Source organism: Chroicocephalus ridibundus, chromosome 11 (genome assembly GCF_963924245.1).
Source record: "Chroicocephalus ridibundus chromosome 11, bChrRid1.1, whole genome shotgun sequence".
Classification (NCBI taxonomy): domain Eukaryota; kingdom Metazoa; phylum Chordata; class Aves; order Charadriiformes; family Laridae; genus Chroicocephalus; species Chroicocephalus ridibundus.
The window spans coordinates 7,318,145-7,341,547 of record NC_086294.1 but is presented as its reverse complement, the minus strand read 5'-3'; positions in this window follow the sequence as shown (position 1 = coordinate 7,341,547).

The following is a 23,403-nucleotide window of genomic DNA, read 5'->3' as shown; positions in this document are numbered from 1 at the left end:
GCTTCCTTTTAGGACTCTGTTTCTGTCTATCCAAAGATACTCATTTTTGAGTTGGCAAACTGTCTGTTTTTCCTATATATTTTATTTATAACACATCAGAATAATCCATAATCTTTTGTCAGTTCGTATTACAGTATAGTATTAGATTATAGTATTTAAGTTTGAGAAGAAAGCTACAATAGTGTTGCTGCAAGAGTTCAGCTCCCCGTTTCCATTCTGCAGAACAGTCCCTGGCTCTCATCATTAATGGTGTTTGTTATAATAAATTAGAGAGAAAAAGAGAGATCAAAGAGTATCTTTGCACTGGGCATGTTAGTTGTTCATTTGACTGATAAGGCTAATGGATTATTTTTTTGCAAGACTGTCACATGAAAAATTGATGCACTTTGTAACAATTGATATTAAGCACCTCTTCTGCCCTTTGTGAAAATTAAAGTAGCTGCTTTTCCTGTGCCCAGCACAATGCAAGATGGGCAAATTAAAAGATTTATTTTTATGCTAACTTGTGTCAGTGTATTGGAGGAATAGATGCAGGATCATAAATGGCATAGTCATAAAGGTGAGGTCCTAATTTAATTCTCAGTTTTATTTCAGCTTAGTTTTCCATTGCCAAGAGGCATAAAAGTTACTGAGTTATACTACATTCACCTCACGCTGGTCTCCTATCAAACAGAATATCAGTGGAACACCTCCACAGAGCTCTCTACATGAAATTGTCCTTTTGTACGTCTCATAATCGGCTGCAATGTGACCAAGCATCTGGTGGTGACAAGCAGACGTCTTTGATTTATTGGCTAATATCACTGCTTGTTAGTGGATGGTTGAGCAGGAGACTAAAAGAGCATAAAATCAGAGAGAATAAATTATGAAGGCACCGAACTGTGGCATTATAAACCCCTCCTTGTCACAGCTGTGACATCTCCCAGGAAATGTGGGATGAGAGAGACATTCCCTCTTCAAAGACAGTGGCCACTGTCTTCTGATTTTGAATAAAAAAAAAAAAAACACACAGCCCAAATCCACCAACATCTTACCTAAAGGGTTAGTGCTATCTCCTGCTTAAGCAGTCTGCATCAAAACACTGCATCTGCTTGGAAATTGAATTTATTAGCATCTAATTCAGAAGTCTGGGTAATCTGAAGGATGCTAGGGGTAAGAGGGATATCTCTACTGTGAGTGGGGATCTCTGGTTTCCTTTAAATGCTACCCAAGAACCAGATCAGAACCCACACTAGAAAAGCCAGGCTTAAGGTTCTGCTTCTCACTTTCAACATTAGTAGTCTTGCTAAGCAGGAAAGTATGCGTGGTCCCTGTTGCGCAGAATGGTTCCCCATGCCTCGTCCCAGCTAACGCATGGATAAGAGGGGAATTAGCTTTCCGGGCTGTGGTGTGTTCTGTCTTACAAACAGCATGTAGGTAACTAAGGCATTCAGGTCTATGCTGCATTGCAAAGATTCTTTGTGGACTTGACAGGAGGATTGTAATGGGGTAGATGTGCAAACACATGGCAAAAAAAAGCACAACGTTTAAGAGTTTGCAGCAATCTTAAATGCACTTGCCATTTTTTATCCGCTTTTTAATAGTTAGTACTTACCAAATTAAACAATGTATGTGGCTGAACACAGTGTTTCTGACGGTCCCTGATCTTGACTATTATTCAGTGCTGACAATTATTTTGAGCTGCAGAGCAGTGATAATTGTGACTACTCATAATGTGAAATAAACATTATGTACATGTTTATTCAGTAAATCAACCTGAAGTATGAAAGGAAGGAGATACTATTTCACTCCAGTGCAGTGACGAGATGTGAAACTGACTAATGGCAACAAGCCATGCTGTGATTCAGTAGGAAGCCAGTTAAGAGTTATAATACCTTCAAGGAATAAATATGGTCATTAACATATGTAATTGATGGTTTTGCATTAAAATATTTATGTAAATATTTTTGTCCTCAAGAGATGGACTAAGAATGGGAAAGTGAGAAAGTTTGTGTAGGGTTCTAGTGACAAGTTTAATTTTACTATTTCAATTAAAATCCAGTGGGAGTTCTTGCAAAGTTCTTTTTAGCTATTCAATGTTAGATAAGCTGTAGCCATAATGAGGAGATATTCCTTATACTTTTAATGAGCAACACCAGTAACTGGTTATGACTTACTGAGAAGTAAAAGGAAACTTTTAAGGGTGCCCATTGGAACTATTTTGCTACTGCAGTTATCTGAGGGTATTAGCCTTGAGCAGATTCTGGGAACTGCAGAAAGAGGCTGCACAATTAAAAAGGCAAGAATGAGCCAAGTAGTTGCTCTTAGTAAAGGGAAGGGGAGCACAGGCTAATGACGTGAGACCCTCAGGCAGAAGTAAGCCAATATGGTACTACATAGCAGATACATCAGCATGCCCTAAAACCATTTGTTCAGGGATTTCGGTTTACAAGGGGAAAAAAAAGGAGTTCTTGGAAGAAAGGGTTTGTGATTTTTTTAACAATTTGCTAATATTCAGGAAGAAGGTCTTCATAATAGTCATAATCAAAAATGTAATCTAAAGATATTTGATATATAATATAACAGATAATAAAATTTATCTCGCACCAAGAGAAATGTAGACTGAGGGCTTGATAAGAGACAGTTGTTGCAAAGGGTGAAGTCATGATGCTCACTGTTTCAATATATTTCTCTGAGTAGTCTTCTTTAATTTTAAATTCTTTTTTTCAAGTGAGAGCTGTTCTGACTAATGGATTTGAATGCACTGAATAGATTTGAAAGGATTTCCTTCATGTTCACTTTATTTCTGAAGCAGTTCAGGCTGTTTCTGCTTGGAGTTACAAAATGAAACAAAGAGTAAAATCTCCATAAAATATGCATACAATTTTTAATAACGAGTCCCAAAAATCTCTCCTATAAATAAGAACCACCGATGAAATTCTTGTGTGGATTTTTGGTAAGAAGAAAAGCATGACACCTTGAGACAGAATTCTGTTGTTTGTTAGACAGTGGCTGTGTGTCAGTCAAAGCGTTTCTGACAGTGAAAGACATTCAAAAGCCACAAATACGCAGAACCTTGAAAGACAAATTAGATGGAAGACAGTCTATTAATAGAAAACATAAAAATAAATACCAGCCAAAACAAGTGCTTCATTCAGAGTGTTCAAAAAATCAACTTGTCAAAATTGTCACAGGCATCAGGATCTTAGGGAATAGACTTTACTTTCTCTAAATGTTTCTTCTCGTAGTAGCAAAAATAAGGGGAAAAGATTCTAAAAATAACTACAGGAAAAGGAAAATATCTAAGAGATGAGACTTTAATTTCCAAGATGTGCTGCTTCAAAAATAAGAGAGGTCTTTCAGTGAGGTATACATGTGCATTCTTGTTTCATATCTCATTGTTTTAGGGAGAGACATCCTGTGAGATACGGGGACCTCTTAGTAGTTCTGTGAACATCTCTCAAGTTTTGCATTTTTAAGAGTCAGCAAGTCACCCTCCTAGCACTGATCTCATATGAAGTTTTTTTGCTTTTACTTATTATTTTCATAACTCATGAATAAAAAAAATCCCAATCATAATGTAGCTAGTAAAGAGATGGTTTTCCAATGGGCACTTGAAAGCAGAAATCTGCCTCAGGATGCTCTGAATTGTCCTCTGAAGTAGTATATCTCCACTGACTACATGGGATGTCCAGCACCTGGAATTTCCTCTGACATGTTACTTCAGTGCACACCACTGTCAATACTCACTAGCTAAATTCAGTATTATACATGATTTTGTTCGTCACAGTTGATCAAATTGAATGGAGCATCCTACCAAATAAGAATGGTAGGATATTATGTTGATGTAGCACTGAAGTGGCTGCTCTTTCACTTAATAATTACAGTTTTGGAGAAAGTACTTTGACTCAGATTGTCCCAGACAGTTTGCCAGCATAACTGCAGTTGCATCTGCTTCAAGCAATGGCAAGCTCTCCCCTGAAGTTCTGGTTGATATGATTCATTAGTAGTTCACCATCCATCCAATTGTACATACAAGCGGAATCAAATCCCAGAAGTGCAAAGGTGTATATCAAAGAGGAAAAGTATTTCTGTGCTGCCAAGCCCCTTGCCCTGTACAGGACTGTTGGAGAGACTATTTAAATATACATCAGGGAAAAGGCTCCATACCATGAGAAAACCTTCACCATCAGGTATTAGTTGCTCTTCAGTACCTTTGCAATTAAAACATTACTATTGCAAAGTCCTAGAGGTTTAGGAATAGACATTTCTTGTATACTCGAGTGAATGCAAGTGTAACCGTGTGCAGCCACGTGTGGTGAATCTGTCAGAACTAACAGCAGGAACTTTGATAAGAGTTCTCCATCAGTAAACCTGTTTGATAGCTCAGAGTCTTTGAATTGTTATTATAAGTGGCATCCAGTAGGGCTGCTGCAGTTAAGGGTCTGTCAGATTTCCCCCCTCCCCCCCACATCCCTAGGGATTTATTACATCTCAGCTTTTCCAAGTTATGCTGGGGCTAAAACTATAGCCAACAACTCCTCAGCACAGACACGATTTTATTTGAGAAAAATAAAATGATCCCTGAATGATTCAATGACTTAGTTTAAGAATTGGAGAGGGTGAGGATCAAGACAGTATATGTCCTTTGTGTACTGAAGTACACTGGGGTGAGAATCATTAGCAGCAATTAGTGAGAATGAACACTGCTTTATCATGAGAAGGGAGGCTTCTCACCACGAAAAGCAGATCAACAGGAGGAGATGGGTGGGGGGCAGCAAAACCAAAACAGACTATGTAAAGGAATTCATTTCTTGATAGAAGCTTTTGGAAAGTTAATTCTGTATGACTCAATATTTGGAAGATGGAAGAACTACTATCTTTAAATATGCATCTCACTAAAAAACAGCCTTTTCATTGATAATTAGCAGAGACTGGAAGTAGGCTCAAGAACTGACAGTTCTCATTTATATATGGAATTTAAAGGTCCCATGCTAGCAAAGTTTAGGGATTTCTGCATAGAGGGAGACAGTGAAAGGGCCTGAAGATTAGGCAGCCAAAAAGCAATGGTGGTTAGGTTGCTAAGCTGACACCTGATCGGGCAGGGGAGATACGGATCCACTTTACCAATAGCAGAAATAGTAGCAAAGTTGTATTTACATACTGTAGGTAGAGCATGTAGCTACTTATACTGTTCTCATTCTTGGCACAGCAGATTTAGGAATATTTCTGCTGTAACTGCAGAATGAGTTCGTAAGTATATTTATGCACTTGTACAAAAATTAAGATGAATGTTTCATAGTTTTCTTGTAATCACTCTGCTTCATAGATTCCTATCAAAATGTCATGAGTACTATAGGCTGCTGAAGTAAGTTAATGGATGTATAGAGAATTTTTAGTCTTGCGAACCTCATGAGGCATGGGCTATGTTAATTCAGAGAGCCCTGTGACATTAGGTGACATTTCTAGTTCTCAATGGGTAAGGAACTGGTTTACTGACTCACCAGGGTATTAAATTATATTGCTACTTTGGGAACAAAGACTATCAGGAGGGTTTGTATTTGTTTAACATCCCTCTCACCTGCAAATGAGTACTGCATACCAATTCCTGTATCCTATAATGTGTGCTCAGAAAATAAAATAAAAAAATACACCTAAGAAAGCGCAAACACATATTGGCGTGTTATGTAAGAGCTGCGTCCCGAGTCTGCGGTGCATTGTATGCTCTTTTCAGCACAGGGGCCTTCAGTTATATTTCATTTTAGTGATTCACTTTTGGTTGAGGAGGGCACTTGAGGAAACAATCCTACCTGAGTGCAAAATAGGATCAGATGTTCCTTATGAAATCTTACTTTGCTGGACAAGAACACCATTCATACCTCCATTTAACTTAGAGTTTCTAGTACTTCTCCAACAATTGTTTACTTCTTTTTTAAATTTGTTGCTCATTTTTTAATTCCTATCAGTTTGATCTGTCCTACTATGACTGCTTCAACTACATATCCTGGATGCTTTCTTAGGAGAGGTACATGTGAGGGGCTGTCTGTATAGGAATTTGGCTTATTCCTATTAGGGCAGCATGGTAAAGGGGCCCTAAGCCTGAGATGGTCCCTACATCAAATTAAGCCTATGACAGGATAAAGATATAGTCCAAACAGATCAAAGGTCTGCTTTTGACCTTCCCTGCCCAAGGCAAGCTCTCACCACACAAATAAATCCTAGATGAAAGCATTTATTCAGCTGCTTAAAGCAGGCTTCTTTAAATCCATAGTTCCCAACCCTAAATAGTGCAACCTTTCTATCTTATTGCAAGAGGTAAAACTTTTTTTTCAACGCTACTGTAGACAATACAGATGGTTCATTTTATGTATGATAGTGGCAGCCTGTCATAGATCTTGATTCAGCAAATGGGCGTTCTGGTGGTCTTTGGTTTGAGTTAATTTTGTTTGTTTGTTTCTGGTATAGATGAGAGGGAGCTTGTTTGATAGCCTTAATAATAAAGGGTGATCTGTGAGTAAATGTGGAGAACTCTCCTTGTTCTCTGTGATTTCTATAGCACCTTTTTAAATTGTCAGAATGTGAAATCATCACTATCTCTGTACTTTATTCCCAACACAATCTCGCCATAAAATAATAAATGGTAAAATAGCCTAGCCGAAGCAGTTTGCTGATATGGCTAAGCTTTTTTCAACACACTATATTTAAATTTTGTTTCTGTGTGTCTGTATCACGCGGTATTCAACACAGTAGATGCATTCTCCTCTGGAGCCAGTGAGGTTACCCCAAGAACAACTAATCCCCAATAATTCTTCCTCCTTGGCACACATCACGGCCTCTCATATGGAGCAATCCATCCTCCTACATGGAAACCTTCTTCCAAGTTCAGACCTTGATTTAAGTGTTCATTCTGCTGGAAGAACTTTGAGCCTAATGCATGGTCAAAGCACATGTTGTCCAGTTTCTGAAATAATCCCCTGTATGTTTTCTCTCTATTCCTTTACTTCTGTCATTCTTTTCCTTTTTTTGGACCTTAGAGGTCCCTCCCGTTGCTTCTGTCCCCAGTTTTGTGTGTGATTTTTCTCCATACTTCTAAGATCTGCCTAGGACTGGAACCAGAAAAGACAGAATGTCGTGAGAGAAACTTTTTTTTCAGACAGAAGAAAGAAGAAATCCAGTGAAAGATTTTTTTTTCCATCAAAATGGAAATGTTTTGTGAAGGTTTAATTTTTATGAAGATTCTGTGGAAAAGGAAAAGGTTTTAGCCGCATTTTAGATGGTTAGCATAGTGTTTTATAACAGTTTTACCAAATAGCTATCAGCTGCAACCGAGCAATACATTTTGTATCTACTTAAAAGTGTAGGATGGGCAATGTGCAATGGCTAGAGAATCTTCAGCTTTATTTAATCACTTCACTTTGCATTTGAAAAGTAATTCATCATGGAAAGTCAGTGGGGTATAGAGAGCACTAATTGCAGCAAAATATCAAGGACAGTTTTCCTCTGTCTTAATTAAACATTAATGAGTAAAGTTATTTGCAAATGCATGCTGCAGGGATGGACTTGTCTATCCAAGTTTTGTAAATACTGACACCGGGTGTCAAAATAAAACACCTTAATTGATTTATACAGAAATAGTTTAAAAAGAGTGCACCTGGAGTGACATTTCTCTAGCTTTTTATAGAGTAGTTTCCTGATGAATTATTTATAAAGAAACTTGGCCTGACCTATCTTAATTACACAAGTGATTGTTTCCAAACTAATCAATTTTGTAAGTGAAGTGCATTCTCTCCACTGTCAGTCCTTACTACTTCAAGAAGGAAACAGAATAAGAAATGCATCTTTTGACAAAAGTTCCTACTGTATTTATCTCAGTAGACTGCCAATAGCATCCTTCAAGTTACTAGTGAGCTCAACAGAATGCTACTTCTAATCTCAAGTTATCCATGTATTAATGAGGAGTGTAAGTAAGAATGTAATAAGAAAGGCTGTGAAAAATCCAATATCAGTACCTAATTTTTAGTGTCTAGCCATAGGGCATATCAAGTAAATAAAGATAACGGAGAATGAAGAGGCCAGATTGTTTAGTATTAAGAGGTTGTTGGAATCGAAATGCTCTATAGCAGGTACTCAGTACTTCAGAAACATGCTAAGGTGACAAGGAATGGTTCAAATCAAATATTTTTCTCTTCTTCTCTAAGAGTATATACCCATTTATTTCCTGAATATTTTATGTTAAAGTAATTATATATAATATTTATCATGATCAATTCTTAAAACCAAAACAAACAAAAAAGCCGATGACACCTGAAGCTTGTGGGTTAGCAGAATAAAGGTGTAGTGAATGACAGCTGCTGTGCCACATGGAGGAGAGCGGCCACCAGAGGGTGAAAATGTGAATATGTTGTTGCTGATAGCTGTAGTAGAGAAGAATGTTGAATAGAATTCCAGAAATACTCGTTCTGAACTTCTACTGAATCATGTACTCAGTCTAAAAACATGAACAGAGACATAAAAGAACTGATTCAGGTAAGAGGAAAAAAACCTAAGAAATTTAAGCTCTGCAATCTCTGCAGTTTACCATTAAGTTTTTTATAAGAGTTAATCTCTTTTCTTGTATCAGACATCTATTACTATTACATATTCCTAAAGTTAATATTGCTAAATTGCTTTTTGCATGTGTCCTATATTCACTACATTAATCACATGTAGTTTAATTCCTAAACATTCCAATTATACTTCCCCAACTTTGGAGAAAAATCCCCATCATCGTGATTGACAAAGTCTTTGACAAAAAAATTCTCAGAGTAATTTTCAGCGGTTCCTTGTCAGATTAGAAAAATATATCAGGTACGGTTCCAAAGAGATAGGAGGCACAACTGAACACTTCCATTAGACACAGACAATAGAATTAAGAGTGACTACTACATTTACATGTGACAGCAGATGTATATCTGGGGACGTGATTAGAATTCAAAGTGATCTTGAGATGCTTGGAAACAACTCCCACAAATTATTCAAAATTTGTAATTTGAAGTACCGTCTTCTACACCCAAGCATGGTGAATCAGCCTTATAAATCAATGTTGCAGAGTAACAGGCTAAGAAACGGGTCTGAGTGGCGGATAGGGAATCAGTAATGAGGTTAATTTTTTGTTAAATCTTTCTGAAAGAAGTTCATGTCATGGGGGGATGTATTAACAGGAAACAGGATCTTTTTAAAAAAAAAAAAAAACAAACCACAACAAAACCCCAAGTAAAACACGGTGCAGTCTTTGCAATCTTGTTTTCCATTGAAGTCTGAAGAAAACACGCCGCCTGATTTTGGGCACCAGAATTTAAAACAAGGATGTGGACTAGAGCAAGAGTTCAGCGAACAGAAATGTTAGGAAACTTGACCGAAAATGAGACAGTGAAAAAACTGGACTTTTTTTATTTTGCTCTCCACTGAGTGGAGACTTCAAATGCATAATGGGCTGATGTGAAAGGAAAGGCAATAATCTGTTCTCTGTGACTGCAGGGAACAGTCAGAAATACTGAACTGAAAATGTGGGAATAGACATCTGTACCCTTACAGATACCAGAACAGATTTCCTGTACAGCTTGTATGGTCTCTACCACTACAGCTTTGTAAGAACTGGTTAGATAGTACCAGATGCTACTAGCTGCGGCTGGCCTCATGGCCTTTCAAAATGTCCCTTGTTTCGCATTGATTCTCCTAGGACGTAAGTTTGCAGATCACAGTGTCCCTCTGAGAACTTAGGTTCTATCAAATGTCTGCAGAAGAACTAGTGAATATTGCAGTTCCCATTAAATTTAAGAAATAATAATTAATAAACAACTAGAAGCTGGAGTTTGTTCTGTTAGAGTCTTTTCTATTCAGTGAAAAATAAAGATTGACAGCATGGGGGCATTCAGCCTTTACCAGGAACATAGCAATGTCGCAAGTCCAATGGGAATTTCACCAATTTGGTTTGCCAATGACAAACTTTAATCACTGAATGCCTTTTGCTAAAGGATATAAATTTTCTAATTGTCGTTGGTCTGGATGAGAAAAATAGAGTATTTAATGATAAATCCTAGAATTTTATCTGGTAAGAGATAACAATGAACACAATAAGCACTGAAGGATTCCAAATGTTTGCCTTAATACATTCAAACTTAGAAAACACTGAATGTGAAAAGTCAGTTAAATAAGAAGCTACAAATATGGCTATTGATTAATGTTTGTTTCAAAATGCAAATAATGCACAATTTCGAGAATAAAATATGTCATGAGATTTGTCTTCTTGGCAGTATCTTGTTTTCTTTAAAGAACTGAATACCAACATATTTATTTTGGTGGACTGTTTGGAATTACTTAGTTTAGAATTATTTGGAATTCCTTTCATTGGAAATATCTGTATGATTTCAAAATGTGAATCAACTTTTCACAGTTTGGTCTATAGCAAATTCCTGAGCAGGAGCAAAATCTGGAGAACTAGCCTCAGTAAGAAGATCTGTATGTCTGAGACTGTAAGTTTCTCACCTCAGGTTTTATTCTGTTTTACGTAAGAGAGAAGAAAAACTTCAAGCTGTCCTACCATTATGAAAACCGCAGCGCATATTATATGCGTATGTTCTGGGGTTTGTTATGGTGCTTCCATACTGTTGTATGCACTTGTATCGCAATGAACGACTCAAATATTTATGTCACAGCTCTTGCAGGCTGCTGGACTTCGTAATTTATTTGTTGGGTTTATTTTTTTTTGTTTTCAGTGATTAAGAGTAAAGGCATCCTGCCCCTTTATCACTGATACAGCTGTTACCACATTCACACAAGAAAAGTAAAGTGATAATGTCTTCTGTGTCACGCTGACATTTTTGTCTTCAATTCAAAAAGAAAAATGACCCAGGCCTCGTAATTGGGTATTTCTGTAGGCAACATCATCTTACATTCCTGTGGGATCTGGACTTTCTCACTTTGTCTGAGCATGGACCAGGGTATTGTTTAAAATGTTACACAGAAAAATTTGAAATAATTGAACAGTGAGGGTCTGTTCAAAAATGTTTGTGCAGTGTGCACTCAAGCAAACCAAGCCGTTGTTTACGGGCAAAATGGCAGTATTTATTTTGTTGTTTTGCTTGTGACATTACTAGCATTGTGTCTCATTTGATTATTACAAAATAGGAGAACTTTGTGTATGAGAACCATCATGGCCTGTGGCTGTTGTAGGTGTGGAGAGACATTCACCACTCAGATGTAGGAAACGCACGTCATCCGCCTCCGTCTTTCCATGGGTGGCTGGAAACACTCGCCAGGTTTATTTCATGTGAGCAAGTGGAAGAGAAGCAGATGGAGATAGATAGATACATCTCTCTCTGATGTATCGCCATAAATATATCACCAGTCCCAGGCCCAGCATTGGCCCAACCGACGAAACAGGTGTCCGGGCGCTGGGGGCGGCCCCTCCCCTGCGTTGATACAGCCGGCCACGCCCCACCCCCCCGCGCGCCATCTCGCGCCTCAGGTAAATCGTCAGTTCTTTCTGGAAGGTTCTGGAAGCTGGGCGGGGCTGGGGGGGTGCGGTCACTCCGGAGTCCTGGGTGACAGGTACCCGGCGAGGACTCGCGGCCCCAGAAGGTATTGAAGCCCGGCCGGGAAGACGCTGCTCCGCGGGGGCGTCCGGTGCCCCCGCAGCAGGGCCGGGGCTGCCGCGCTAGGCCGCAGGGGACCGCACCGCGGCAGTCTTCGCTCCGACCGCAACCTGTGCTGTCAGCGTTCTTCAGCGAGTGTTTAAGGTAGCGTGAAAGTAATTTTCTCTACGGCAAAACATTTTAGAAGCTATTCTGAAATGGAGAAACAGAAATGATGCCTTCTGCTCCTACTGTCCGGCAGTGCTGAGCAGCTGCTGGGCGCCCACCAGACGGCGGCTGTCCTGGGGACGGTGTCACACACAGACTGACAGGATGGGCGCCCGCCCGCCGTCTGAGCTGGAGCGTGCAAAGTGAGTTTGTGCGTTTGTCTCACTGGGTGACTTTTTCTTCATATTATGCTGTTCCCTCTGACCGCTTTTCTTCATGTGCAACAGAGCCTTCGTTTACCAATTTTACAGAAATTTACGTGTTTTCTTCTATTTTAGTCAGGTTTGGGGTGAAAACCTTGCCGTGTAAATGTTGTTTGAAACTTATTCCCGTATACGTTATGTTGAACAGATTTCTCCTTTCCATAGTTTTTTCAGACTGGCATAGCTCAAGACTGTGTTGGTTTCCCAGTATTTATCTTTGCAGTGTGATTCCTTCAAGATTTTTCCACGTGGACAAATGTTAACAGGAATAAGTGAAATGAGAAATTCTTCTTTTCAACTCTTTATGCATCTGTGTTAATAAAAACTAAAAACTTCAGCTGTGCACCGTAGTGTAAAACCTACAAATGTTTTAAGTGACAACATTGTTACTTACTACTACTACAGCATTTGTAATCAACAGTAGATTTGGTTGAATACAAAAACAGCTGGTAATTGAATAACGATTAATGCTTCTGACCATTTATGCTACATGTTTAAATATTTAAATCAAATGTGAATGGCAGCCAAAAAAATCAGTTTTCAAAAACTATTGAAGAAACTCTAATTTCTCATTTCCTCATATATTTTGCAAATAATAGCTCATGGTGACATTTACCCTTCAGGAGAAAGGTTCACAGATGCTACCTAATCTCTCTGATAAGGATGTCATTCAAGATGCTGTCTCTATCAATATTGGTAGAATAATAAGGGCTTTTGAGAGAAAAGACATTAAAGCTGAAATTTGTCAGATTTAATCCAGCACTTCGCCCTTGAGCATGCAAAACCTGAACTTCGGAATTTGTTTACCTGCAATTATTTTTTGTATTTTTAGTTCTACTTAGCACTTAGCTATGCAGTTCATGTTTCTTCAGATGTGAGAGTCCCATTTGAAAGAGGGAAGTCTAACTCAATGAGTAGCCATTTGATAGACAGGAGAATCTGAATATCTGTTAATTGTACTGGTAGATTCTGCATGAAGCTCTGCTACCATTTATATTAGATATATTGAAAGTGGCATTTCTGTACTGAAGTTTTTTTTAAGTACTATGGTGCAGGTCTTTTTTTTTTTTTTAATGATGTAGTTTTTCTCTGATTATGGCCATCAGTTGGGCACTTAATATTCTCATTTCTGTCCATAGTGTCTGTAGATATATATTAAAAATAAAGATCTCATCAGAAACTTCTTGCCGATGCTATCTACAAGACACGTCTCTGCTGTGAATTGATTGAAACAGAGTCCAGAGGTTCCCTAAGCTAACAGAGGCCTTAGATCCACTTTACATGGCACGGCATCACCAACTCTTACTCCAGTCCAGTTGCCACTATCAGCATTCTCAAGGTGTTTCAACTCAGTTAATGCATTGCACCAGAGAACACCGTGTAACTACGGTACTGCTTAATACCAGTCAGCTTTGTGACCTTTGCTGTTTCTCATGTACACGTGCAGACCCTCCAAATCCAGATTAGTCACTCTCCAACTTAAGGGTATGTCGTTGTATTTCAGATTCATCCTTACAGTATTGTCATTACTTTTGCATCCCACCTGCTTACTTTTCCATATTTTTACTCTGTGGCCGTAGAGGAAGTGCCTGCAGCCATACTACTTTGTATTAAGTCTTCGCCTTATGCTCCTCCATTTCCTAATTATACAGAATAAGCAAAAGGAGGAATTAAAGACAACCCGAATTTTGAAAATAGGACCACCATTAAAAGGTGTTTATTTCTGGCACATTGGAAAATTCTCCAGTAGGAGGAAAGCTTGTATATGTGGAAGCAGCAATTCCTCACTAACCTGAAAGTATGGAATAAGGTCTCTTATTCTGGGTAAAAACCCAGAAGAGTGATACCTTGATTGTAGAGCAAAGGTGAGAAAGGGGGTGGCTGCAAATTGGCAATCGCTATACATTAAAAAAGGAGGAGACTGCTGATAGCACAAAGCATTGAAACATATACAGAGTTTTAAAAGAACTCAGACATCTGAAGTTCAAAAAAAAAAACCCGCACAAACCCTAAATACCCAAAAAGTGTCTTAAACTAACTGATAAGTACAGATATGTTCTTAAAGACTATTTAGTTAAGTGTACATTGTAGGCTTAGTCTGCAGCGCGGTTTCTGACCTAACAATCAATCTAGTTCCTAAAATGCATTGCAGATGCTGCCGTTCATACTTCTTATAGGCCCCGGTGGTGCAGGAGACTGACTAATAGTTTCATACAGAAACTATTGTTCTGGGCCAAGAGGTTGGAACGATTCTGGATCAGTCGTTAGCAAGTGAGAATGGTTTAGCAAGAATCAGCGGTCTCTGACTGTGCCTAGACCGAGACTGCGAGACTCTCCCCAGCTGGCTGTGTTGGCTGCCTCATGGGACGCAGTCACCGAGGAATCTGAGGGTTCCCTGTGCTTGGGTCTCAACCATAGCAGAGAGAAACAGCCGAAGTACTTTAGGTCCTGTTATTAGGAGGGCCAAAGTAACTAGCTTTCTTGTGCGTGGAGCAATTTCGTTGACTCCCTTAGTGTTTTAATGTCCTTCTATGCATTCCACCCTGAAGGTATGACAAGGGAACCTAATATATGACAAATTCATTAATTTCCAGCAAATAGCATTATTTTGAGTTGCTGCATGGCTGGTGTTATCCCTAACAACATTCATGTTAATTTTCATGTGTGAGACAAATATGGATAATGATGTCAGTAACATTTACTTACAAAGCATTATTATGTTTGCTATATATTTTTTATTTTAGTTATAAAATATAAGTTTTTATGTTAAATTTGTCCCCTAAATATCAGATCCATAAGTAGTAAGCCGTCATAAAAGACAAAGTACTCTTTATCTTGTGTCTCAATTGTTCACCTTTTATAGCAGGATTAGCATTTTCTGTCAAGTTAAACAGTCCTCAAAGCAGAAATCTACAATTTAATGGGATTCAAGAAAACTACTGTTGTGACTTGTTGGTACTCCGGTCTTTATTTATTGATGGTGTTTATGTTTGATTTCCTGTTTAATTCCAGTTTTAGTTTCTTTTGTTTGCATATGTGCTGTGTTGTGGTACCAAACCTGCTGTTAAAAATACATGAGAGTGAACTTCATCTCATAGACAACTTCAAAGGCGGGATGTCTTTATGCCAAGCTGTCCAATTTATCCTCTTTTCCTAATGCCCCCTTGAGAAACTTCTTGTAAGCACTAATCTCTTACATGACTGATGATAAAATGAGAGAGCTGGAGGTTAAGGTGCGGGAACAGGACAGAAGTAGGAAATGATCCCTTCCCTCACTATCAATATTTAAAGATTAAGGTGTGTTTATATTGTTCATACTGTATATTTGCCATCTGGAGCGCTTGCTGCCAACGCTGTAATACTGCTCTGAGCTACCCACAGTAGCTCACACACCTTTACACTCAACTTAGTTGTGCACTGCAGATATACTCAATGGTTATTGTCACTTGTGTTTTATATACATGACCATCTAATGACAGAAAGCTATGCTGCTGCTCTTTGTTCCTTTTCCCATGCTCTAATTGCATTATCTTGACTTTGAAGGCTTAAATCAGCAATAGTTTACTAAAAAGACCGTTTGAAGACAGTGTGTTAAATGAGGTCCTTCTACTCATTGGAAAACACACACATGGCATCAAAGAAATTGAGCTTCTTCAACGAATAGATGATAAATGAATGTCTAGAGTATGCCTTTTTAACTTCCAGTTTTATAGGCTTCGTATAACCTCTAATCTCCACAAAATTTAAAGAATATTAATCCAACGGATAAATTGTAATGGGCTGTGGTAAGCTTATGTGAAAATTTTGAACTAAAATCCTTGTGTTTCTCATGTTAAACTAATTTTTAAAATTAAGATTACAAAGCTGGTTTACAATTTGCCTAATGTCCCAATTCAGATTTCTTTTTCTTGCAGTCAATTTGAGCAGTTTCTATTATCTTCCAGTCTCAAATGAATCAATCAGCATCTGACACAGCCTTGTGGGTCCTCAGCCATGTTTGCCCAAGGCAATGGAAATGAAATCAAAAGCTACCTCTATGAGTAGGGGGTTATAACTCAAAACAGCAAAATAACGTTGTATTCTATTGAATATGATAGAATACACCATGAATAAATTAGACTAGCTCTATTTACTGCTGGTTGGGAATTGGGATTTTTGAGTTTATGCAGGGATTTAATCTATCTAGTCCTTTAGGATCTGATTTTTAAAGATGTCTTTCATTCTGATCTGAAGGGATGTTTGTCCCTTTCAGTTTTATAGCCTGAAGTTTTTACTCTTAATTGAAATTTAATAGATTCCCTCAGGTTATGATAATTCCTTATTACAGTTTCTGTACCCTAGCTTTGTTCATTTCTGAGACAAAAAAAAAAAAAATCATTCTTCATTCTGTTTCCTCCATTTGGAGGTAAATGTTGGATGCCACCTAAGAACATGTTAGAAAATGCTAGTGGTTTTTCAAGTGCATTGTGTTCATAATACATTTTGTACTGATTTACATTCAAAATAATCAATGATAACTGTCTCTTGTCTCTGACCAGCGTTATCTTGCTAGATACCTGATTTGCCCTTGATTATCATAAGTACTGAAAGAATTATTACGTTGTGACCTAATTACATAGATGAAGGTAAAGGGGCTCTTCAGTGATAGTACTCTAGGGAATTAGTCTGTCTAAGTTTTTGAAGCTGTTGAGAAAAGTTAAAATTTTGAGAACTTGCTGTATAGTTGACTGAAGGACAGGTAAACTTGTTAGAACAGAAACGGTGGGACCCTACTGAACAGGGGAATTAGCCATTTAAAAGGCAGGAAGCCTTGTGCCGTGCGTGAAATCAGTCACTTTGCTGTATTCCTGTAATGTGGCAGGGTGTAGGGGGATCTATTACCCTGCATAAAAGTGGAGCAATGTGTGCTGGCTTTCCAGCAGAGGAAACGCAGCCCTCAACTAGCAAAGGTTTTGATGTCAGTGTTTGTGTGGGGGTGTCATAGGCAGGAACAGACAGGTCCAGCAGAAACTGCGTTGGTAAACCTCCAAACCAGGGGTGGCGGAGTCAGGTTGTGTTTACATTTCTGTCCCTGTCAAGGATTTAGATTCATAAATTGCTACAAGCATTTTAACCACTGTCTTATTTATTCCTATGGGAGTTCGTATGGAGTAGTTAAAATGGTGATGTTTTGTTTACACAGCTGTTACCAATACAATATCAATAGTGGGAGCTGTGGAAAAAATGAAGTAACTTAGTTATAAACAAGGTGTATAAAGAATGAAGGGACTAATGATGTATGTGAAAGCTTTATCTCAGTTAACTTAAAAAGGCCAGACAATGTGCCGTAAAAGTATACATTTGTTCCCTGGTGACTAGAGAGGATATATCTTTGTTTAATATTGTCTTTTTATGAAAGCTATAGATTCCATGTGCTAAGAAATCTGTAGTGAGAACACATGCTATGATTACAACAATGATTTAAGAAGGCTTGTCCTTTTTCTGTGGCTACTTGACAGAAAATAAAAGCTTGTGGTTTGTACCTGAGGGAACTAATTTTCTTAATTTCAGACATTTAATTCAATATGTAAAGTGTAATGGTGAAAGACAGGCATGCTTATTTGACTTCCTTGTGCAACAGCTGTATCTTTTTGTCAATAAACTGGAAAGAAAGCTCCAGATTTAATTTGCGTTTTGGATTCAGAAATACTTCAAAGCTGCCCAGAGTAATGTGGATGCATAGGCAGTTACTTTAAAGGAGGGTCAAGCAGTGTATTTTTGAGAAACAGTTACTTTTCCTGAATATTTGAAAATGTGAGGAATATAGTGGGTCTGTGGAAAAAATACTGCACTATAGTAATGGCAGCAATGTGGTTTGTAAGTACTGTGTTTTATTGCTCTTGAGTCTGGGCTGGAAAGGGTAAGGCATCATTTGAGCCAGAAACAGAAGCTATGAGACATCCTAGTTAAAGCTCTTTTGAATTAATTCTGGTGTTTCTGTGAACAGAGCTATACGCACGCATGTTTTTTTCTCTTACTCGTGGCATGCTGGCTGGTGCAGAGCCTTGTGCTATGTAAGCTGGCAGCCAGCGCTGGGCTGCGAGGCTCTTGGCAGGACACCCTAAACTGACCTGAATGTGCTCAGGAAGCCCCATATTATATGAGGGGAAATATTTTGTGTCCTATTAGTATTAAAACTAGGGAATTTAGTATCTGTTGGTAGTCTGAGTTTTCATCAGCTCGAAGATCACCCACAAAAGGTGTGAGCAGGTGGGTCTGTAGAACAGTTATTTGTGGGTGGGAAGGGACAAGGAGCAATGCAAACTGTCTTACGCCGCCCCTGAGTTTGCCTCAGCACATACTCCAGTAAGGTCTCGGAGAGGAGATATTTTGGAGTCTCTAAGCCAGTCAAGCTTTCCTTTCATCTGGACAGGATCTGCAAAAATTACAGTAAATGCCACCTGTGACACAGTCTAATACAAGCTTTTGGGAACGGCCTTCTGAAATTCATTTAACAGGAAAATGGAAAGGCTCTATACTGTGTTACTGATTAAGTCTTTCAGAGATCAAAACATGTCGATTAATGCGTTTTACTTGATATTTAGGGGCTATATGTTGCCCATGTCCAGTTACAATTTCGTACACAGTTACATGGGTTAAATATTTGCTCTAAGAAACAAGGTGCATGTGAAGCAAGGATGATACGTTGTCAGCAAGAAGCATGTTGGAGATGCTGACTGTCAAATCTCGCACAGAGACTACAGCCGGGATATCGCTTCTTGTAATAAATCAGTAGTTGTCAAATAGTGGTTAGTCAGATGTGTTAGCCATAATAGATTAAGATCACTTGTGGGTAAATATTTAGGAGACTGCCTTAGCTGTTTTGTGCACTCACCAAGAAAATCAATCTTATGAATGGGAGGGAGCTTCAGCTGACATTCCTGGTTGTACGTTTCCTAGGGAGAGGAGTTTGCGTTTTACTGGTCCTTTTTTCAGTCCACTTGAATTTTGAGTTTTAATTTAAATTAGGTGTTTTATGACACCTAATGGTGTTATAAAACAGTGGACAGCCGGCTGAATATGAGCCAGCAGTGTGCCCAGGTGGCCAAGAAGGCCAACAGCATCCCAGCCTGTATCAGGAATAGTGTGGTGAGCAGGACTAGGGAAGTGATCGTCCCCCTGTACTCGGCACTGGTGAGGCCCCACCTCGAGTACTGCGTTCAGTTTTGGGCCCCTCGCTACAAGAGGGACATTGAGGTGTTGGAGCGTGTCCAGAGAAGGGCTACAAAGCTGGTGAGGGGTCTGGAGGACAAACCTTATGAAGAACGACTGAGGGAGCTGGGGTTGTTTAGCCTGGAGAAGGGAGGCTGAGGGGAGACCTTATCACCCTCTACAACTACCTGAAAGGAGGTTGTAGAGAGATGGGGGCTGACCTCTTCTCCCTGGTGACAAGTGATAGGACGAGAGAAAACGGGTTCAAAGTTACGTCAGGGGAGGTTTAGATTGGATATTAGGAAACGTTTTTTCACTGAAAGGGTTATTAAACATTGGAATAGGCTGCCCAGGGAGCAAATATTAGGTTGGATTAATCACTAGAAACATATTTCTGGAAACGGTGCTGTAGTACTTGGCAGAGAATGGACTCCATAAACCTGCCTATTTACCTGACATACTGTGGAAGTTGTAGAACCACCTACCAGTCCTGAAAAGTTCAGCAGAAATGCTTTGACAAAGTTATAAATAGTCAAAACCAGATTAACAAACAGTGGAAGTCAGAAGCTGCAACAGCAGGTCCTTTTTCATCTGAGCAGTGGTGGTTCTCGTAGCAACTCAGTCTCTTCCTTTAGCTCTGTCACTTCTCAAAGTTTGTGATTCTTTAAGTTTTGGGTGGGTTGATTGGTTGTTTTTTAAAATTAAAAGAATGTGTAGAATCTGTGTATACATTGAGATGGAAGATAGAGCTGAAAAATAAAAATCTGATAATCAGTCCCCGAAACAAGAAAAGTACCTTGTCGGAATCACAGAGAACAAGTTCTGCAGTAGCAGAACTTTTTGCTTGTCTATGCATGCTGCAGAAGGGAAAGGAATTGCTCACTGCATTTGACTTTTTAGAAAATACTTGCTTATACCGTTTCCCTCTGTATACTACCTCGGCCCCTGTCAGCTTTTTCCTTCTTTTTCTCTAGGATTAAAAGGATGGAGGTTGCAGCTGATGATGGGAAAGGGGAACAAATAGTATATTTATAGAGGAAAAAAATTTAGATTTTAAGCTCTTAGGAGAATTGAAAAGTCGAATTTTAGAAGTTTAAAGAAAAAAAATATTTTTATCAACTTTGGAAGTCTTTGCGGCTTTTTCCTTTTAAAATGTTTGCATGAGTTACCTCTGTAAAAGGGGATTAAAGGAGATTTTAATGCTAAATAAAACCTTTTTTTTCTTGATTCTGGAATTCAGATTACTGAGAAATCACTTTAGATTACTGAGAAAATTTATTTTGCTGTATTTGCTTTGTATAAACCTCCAAAATACATTCCTTAGATTCCGTTGTCACAAAGTGCATTGGAAGTGGTTTATTTCAGACAAAAGGTAATTCCATGTCCTGTGAAACTGCTTCAGTGGAAATAAATAGACCCCAATTTTAGAATGCTTATTTTGCCAAATGATTACATCACCCCAGTGCTGTTACTGTTGTACTGGCAGACTGCTGCCTAATGTATTATACTGCCTAGCGTAATGCATACATATCCTCGAATTTTAGTCAGTTGTGACACACAATGTAAGGGAATGCCCCAATAAATGTGGGGCATTATTTTGATTTTCGAAGCCTTTGCCTATAAATTTGTCCCTTTATGATTGCTACTTGCCTTCAGAAATTCTGTAGCGTCCTAATCTTACACAGCTTTTTGCTTACTTCTCGCTTTGTTTGATTACTTTTAAAAATTACTTTAGAAAAAAATATATCAAAAGTTTTGATGGGTTCTGTTTTGAAATGCATAGTTTTGCAGTCAAGGGATAAGAACAATGTCAAAGTGATAATACGCCTCTATACTGGGAACATAATAGATATTTAGGGTTTCTACAGCCTATCTATATGCACTGAGTGTGAGTTTAACAAGCCAAGGCTATTCAAAATGTACTCAGAGCTAGCAGAGGCTATGTACTGAGACTGTCCTTTACTAAAATGCTTGCTCCTCCTGAATAGCAAGGATATTAACTTAACTAATGATCCTTTAAATGGATATGTAAAATATAATTTAAGCTACTTGCAACATGCAAAAGAGAGGCATCATTTGTTACTGCCAAGCTCACTGGCATGTGGAAATCAGAAAATCATTAGCCTTGATAGAAATAGTTTAATGCAGCAGGGAAGAGAACACATTATTTAGAGCAGTTAAATGACAATTGATGCAACTGCTGGCAAAATGCAGAAAAATGAGTGTGATTTAGTAAATGATAAATACTGCACTTAGAACTTATGCATGCAAAAAATGAAAATCTTTCCTCATTATACTATGTGTTTAGTCTAGGAGACAAACTTTTCTAAAATGTAGCATTCACCAACCCTAATTTTTATAACTTTTTTTCACAGCCAAGCCTCATTCTTTCTCTGTCCATGGAATTCCCTGTATTGCATAAGGAGTAATGTACCGATTGCATTTCTCATTCTATAATTGCAGGAATACATTAAGAAAGGAGCTTTTCCCGCTGTTCTAACATTTACTAGCAGCAGCCTACAGTCTTGTTCTAGGTTATGTCAGGTGTCTCTGACGTGAGTTTCACCAGTCAACAAACCAGCTCTCGTTCTTACGTATGTGAAAATTATTTTATAAATCTCTGGAAGAGATTTTACAGCAAACGTAAATGTAATTTCAACTTTCTTAAAGGGCTCTTTTTACAGTGAGGGTAGTGTAAAGTGACATTGGTATCACTGAGAAGCAACTGGAGTCTGCTTCCCCAGAGCAAAGGTCTATGTACTGCTCAGGGCAAGCTGAAGCAACAGACGCCTTGTTCAGTACTGGGGAAATGTAGTTGCATAAAAATTCATATTAGAAAGGGAGAAATTACATCAGTATACTCTCATTCTCTATCTATCTATTTACCTTTCTATAAATATAAAGAAAAAAAACACCCAAAAAGAAAGAAAGAAATCCAGACACACAACACACACACAGAGCTATGCATTTCTTAGCAGAACTCGCTATGTACTTGTCAAACGTGCTTTTCTGTGTCACTGAATTTCCTCTCAAAGGCAGGTTGCAGTGTCAGGTTTGTAACTGTGCCTGCCTCCTTTGGAACTTTTAATGGACATAGCTATTTTATCTTTAATTATATAGTGGCAATTTTTTTTCCAGAGAGAAAGAAAAAACTCAAAATGTTTTAAACATGTATAAGTACTTGCCTGGGTATCTATAGAGATTTGTGTATTGCATGATGTTTTGTTAGCTCTGATAGTGGATGAAATGTGACAACAGATTTTTGACTGGCAGGTGTGCACATGTGAAGAAGTTACTACCCTGTGTAATACTTACACTATTTTATTGCAGTAATACATAGGTAATTATCAAATTGACACCATATGTGTAGTTGCTAGGGGTTCTGTTTTACATGAAGGCTGTTTAGTAAAGTGGAAGGTGTTTACACCAGTACAGAAAAATATTGTTTGTGACTAAAAGTATCCTATCCTTTAGGAAATCACTTAAAGTAATGACGTTGAATGTAATACAAAGTGAATACAGGCAACTAAAACCTTTTATTGGTGCCAGATTTTTCTGATCATCTATGCACAAAATGTTCTGGGTTTTTTTTCCCCTTCATTGCATGTATTTGAGATCTTAGAAGTCTCTGGATAAAATAGTTGGAATTTTCTTTAGAGCTACTGTGGGAGTATGTAAGTGAGCTCAGTTTTTGCTCCAGAACCCCCTTTTCTCTCACATAATTTTTCAAATGTATGAATAAATATCCTTCTAAATTACGGGTTTTGTGAAAACAAGGCACCATGACAAATGTGATTTTAAAGCTTTTGCTAGAAATCAAGGAACAACTAAATCAATACAAATAACGGATAAAAGCCCACTGCTGTTTCCTTGATATTTTGAAGCATTTAAGTAAGTATTGTAAATCCAAACCAAGGCACATAAAATACCCAATGGTCTTCACATCTGCAGAAAAATATATGACACATTCTAGATATGTCATCTATTTAATGGATGGAATCAGAAAAGATTGAAAAAAGGCTCTTGACCCATACATATTTAATCTATGCTTATTTGTCACTACAATGGGCTGATGTTTTCAGGATGTGTCAGTAAGATTCTTACTACTTTGTCTGCAGTTCTGTGAGCGTAATTGAAGTGCATATCATTGTGTTTCGACATCTGACTACTCATCACAATTTGGAAGCTCT